The sequence below is a fragment of the Lepus europaeus genome, chromosome 12, assembly GCF_033115175.1.
Source record: "Lepus europaeus isolate LE1 chromosome 12, mLepTim1.pri, whole genome shotgun sequence".
Taxonomy (NCBI): Eukaryota; Metazoa; Chordata; class Mammalia; order Lagomorpha; family Leporidae; genus Lepus; species Lepus europaeus.
Genome location: NC_084838.1, coordinates 16553342 through 16557764, shown reverse-complemented (window position 1 = coordinate 16557764; position 4423 = coordinate 16553342).

Genomic DNA, 4423 nt, shown 5'->3' with positions numbered 1-4423 from the left:
CCAACCTTACCACTGCCTCCTGGGTAAAGAAAGATGGAAGGCAAGCTTAAAGATGCTGTAGATAAGCATTGAGCAATCTGCAACCATATGTTACCATTCAGCTTTGCCATATGGCTCAGAGTCTAATTTCAAACTAACTTTTCAGCACATTTGAAGGTGAGGAATTTAGATAGGAATGAGCTACCTCCATGGAAACCATTTTCCAAGAGTAGAAGAAATTTTAAAATGGTCAGTCCCCTAACATGTATTTTCCAGTTGGACCAGAAAGGAGTTGGAAACAAAGGCCTATTGGTAGAAATGAATCAAATGCCTGTTGAGAGTCTATAAAAAACTAGGGCTACAGGTTTCATTGTTTATCCCTGACTATGGAATCCAAGAACAACTTAGAAGGAAATGGATATATCATTCACTTAAGTTATTAGAGAATGAAGCTTTTTTTTTTCTTTTATTTGCGTTATTTTGGATTCCATACTATGTTTTATTTTTCCCCAGTGCTCACCTTTTAAAATGTGTTTAGCTATCAAGTTTACTAATTAATTTCCTTCCTTCCTTCCTTCCTTACATCCTTCCTTCCTTACTTTCTCCCTTCCTCACTTCCTCCTTCCATGTTTTCCAGTTTATTTTTATTTTACTGCAGAGTATGATGTAATGTAAATTACATATAAGTTAAATGCATGGCTACTATCCTAAGAGCATTCCTGATTTGAGAAAGATATGAGCCAGGGTAGTATTTCTAACAAAAAGCAAGATCATTTGACCATATATATGTGAATAAGTGATACTGGGCTTAGGGTATGGTTAAAAAATAACCAGAGAGGTCGGCGCCGTGGCTCAACAGGCTGATCCTCTGCCTAGCGGCGCTGGCACACCGGGTTCTAGTCCCGGTTGGGGCGCCGGATTCTGTCCCGGTTGCCCCTCTTCCAGGCCAGCTCTCTGCTATGGCCCGGGAGTGCAGTGGAGGATGGCCCAAGTCCTTGGGCCCTGCACCCCATGGGAGACCAGGAGAAGCACCTGGCTCCTGCCTTTGGATCAGCGCGGTACGCCAGCTGCGGCGGCCATTGGAGGGTGAACCAATGGCAAAGGAAGACCTTTCTCTCTGTCTCTCTCTCTCACTGTCCACTCTGCGTATCAAAAAATAAAATAAAATTAAATTAAATTTAAAAATAAAATAAAAAAATAACCAGAGAAGACTCAGGAACTAGATGAAAAAGGTGTGATTCCTTTGATCTGAATAAAGTTTAGAGTTAAAATAGAACCATTTTCGTTTTTAATATTCAAAACATATTTTTATGTTACCCTGTGATCATCCCTTTCCACAGTGTCACATCCAATTGATTATTCACTTTCTTTCCCTCTGCATCATCCTCTCCACTGGTGCCTCAAGGCAGTAGGAGGGGGTTTTTCCTTTCATTTTTCGCTGATTTTCATTCAAATCAAGAAAAGAGTGAAGTACTTGCATAAACATAAATTATAAAATAATTGAATATTATTCTTTTATTTACTTTTATTCTAGTTTTCTTGTTTATTTCTGGTTGACATCTAGTTTTTACCCCTCTCTCCCTGGTGGTCATTCTACCAAGGAAACCTCTGTGAGTCATGCTCTTTCAGATTTGAGGGTTCATCTTGTCTCTACCTATTAAAACAGAAATGGCTCATGCAGGGAATAGCTAACAATACATATGTAAGTCAGTAAAAATATAATGCCAGGACTTTAAAAGAAAATGAAAAGCTAAGACCAAGGGTCTATGGAGATTGGAAAGAATACATGATGATCAGGGTTTGGAAGTAGCACAATTTCTTCAGTGAAAGGAATAACTCATAAATAGGACTCTCACATGGCTTCACAATAGCTAGGGATAAAGCTAGTGACCTGTGCAGGACCTGTGAAATATGATAGTTTCATAATCGATGTTGCTTTGAAAATTACTTCATCCTTTGGACTTCATAGAGATTGAATTTTATCTCTCAAATTTCAACGAAATTGCTCACTGGATACATTTCAGTGTTCTATGCATTTTTCCCTATGTGTGTATTTGTCCATCATTTTCCAGTCTGATCTCTTGAAGATTCCTAGATTCTATCTATGTGAAGAAGAGAGTCACTTGTGGAATGAACAAATTACTTGACAAATATAATTTTCTCATGCTCCTTCCATCTTCCTTCCAAAGATAGCCTCCCAGCAGTCTGGGTTACAGAAGCATGTGCTGTCCAAAATGACACATTATGATTTGACTTGCAAGTCTAGCACAGGAACGCATCAAACACCAGCTCAGACTATTTTGCCATATGTGTCTTATACAGAAAAGGAGTAAATATTATTTTTACATTTTTCCTTCTTTTTTTGGTGGAGGGAGTGGTATAGTTTCTAAAAAGAGGAGAAATTAAACCGACCAGCAATCAAGAGATGGACTGACTACATATAAACTATTCATTCTTTCATTCTTCTATTCAATCAATGTTTATTGAGCACTTATTGTGTACTAGTAACAAATATGCATTAGAACTAGAAGTATGAATTTAACATACATAAACTGTCCTCTCTTGTATCTTATAAATTTATATATATGAGACCCAAAGCAAATTTTATTATTATCCAAAATTGCTATCATACCCATTGACATACCTAACATCCATTGAATTTTTCCAAGGTATTAGACACTGGGATACACATTGGATGTGCCAAAGTGGATCAGCTTTGGCTGCTGTCACCAAGGAGCCAGAATCCTAGTTGGGGAAGTCAATCATTTTTGAGTATGACAGATGGTTGTTGGGAGTATACTGAGGAGGGAGTGACAATACTCACCTAGGGAGTGTGGGCAAGTATAAAACAGTGTTCAGATACAAAGTTTTTCCAATGGTTTAATGCACTAAGTGATCTATCTGGCCATCTGTACCTCTCTCTACCAACTTCCTTCTTTTCCTTCTTGGTTCTGGCACTTTCCTCTCTCTGTATCTTGGCATAGGCTTTTCCTCTAACTCAGTATTTCTCAATTGTGGCTCTAAAGATATTTTGGTTTGGGGGGGTCTTTCCAATGCCCTGTTCATTGAGGGATGGTTGATAGCATCCCTAGCTTATATTCTGTTGATTCCAGTAGCAAAAGTCCATACCCTCAAGCTATGACAACCAAAAATGTCTTCAGACATTGGCAACTTTTCTCAGGGGACGATATTGCCTCCAATTGAGGATAAAAACCAATGTGCTGGGGCCGGCGGTGTGGCGCAGCAGGTTAATGCCCTGGCCTGAAACACCGGCTTCCCATATGGGCGCCGGTTCTAGTCCCGGCTGCTCCTCTTCTGACCCAGCTCTCTGCTGTAGCCTGGGATAGCAATAGAAGATGGCCCAAGTCCTTGTGCCCCTACGCCCTCATGGGAGACCTGGAAGAAGCTCCCGGCTCCTGGCTTCGGATCGGTGCAGCTCCGGCCGTTGCAGCCATCTGGGGAGTGAACCATCGGATGGAAGACCTCTCTCTCTCTCTCTGCCTCTCCTCTCTCTGTGTAACTCTGACTTTCAAATAAATAAATAAATCTTTTTTAAAAAAACCCACTATACTAACTGGAATGTTATTCCCCAGCTATCTGCCTGGCTAGCAACTTCTTTAAGAATTTGCTCAAAATGTCACTTTCTTACGAGGACCATACTGATTACCCCATTTAAATCTTCAGTAATTAGGGCCAGTGTCGTGGTATAGTGGTTTAAACTGCAGCCTGTGATGGTGGCATCCCATATGAGTGCAGGTTTGTGTCCCAGCTGCTTCACTTCTGATCCAACTTCCTGCTAATCTGCCTGGGAAAGCAGTGGGAGATGGGCCAAGTGCTTAGGCTCCTGCATCTATATGTGAGACCAAAATGAAGCTCCTACTCCTGGCTTCAGCCTGGCCCAGCCCTGGCCATTGTGGCCATTTGAGGAGTGAACTGGAGGATGGAAGATCTGTCTCTCCTTCTGTTTCTATAACTCTGTCTTTCAAACAAATAAATCTTAAAAAAAAACTTCCATGCCATCTATGATTCTTTATCCTTCTCACTCTCTCCAATTTTCACTCATGGACTCTATTGTCTTTGTGTATTGTGTCATGTACTTACATATAATTGTTATTGACTTTTTCATTAAAACACAAACTCTGTGCAAACAGGAGTGTGCTTTGTTCATTGTTGTCTCCTTAGACCCTGCAATGGTACCTGCATATGTCAAGTACACTGTACATATTTGGTGAATGAATGAGTGAATGAACAGATGATAGTCAACACCTTCATAAAACTGTAATATTTATATTTTTATCCAAATATATGCACTCATTTAATCCTCAGATAATATTAACTAGGCTATTGTGTAAGTTGTTTTCATTGTATAGTTAAGGAAATTCAGTAATACTAAAAATAAGTCACACAGCAGGAAATGATGATTCCAAGAAGTAAATAAAATGAT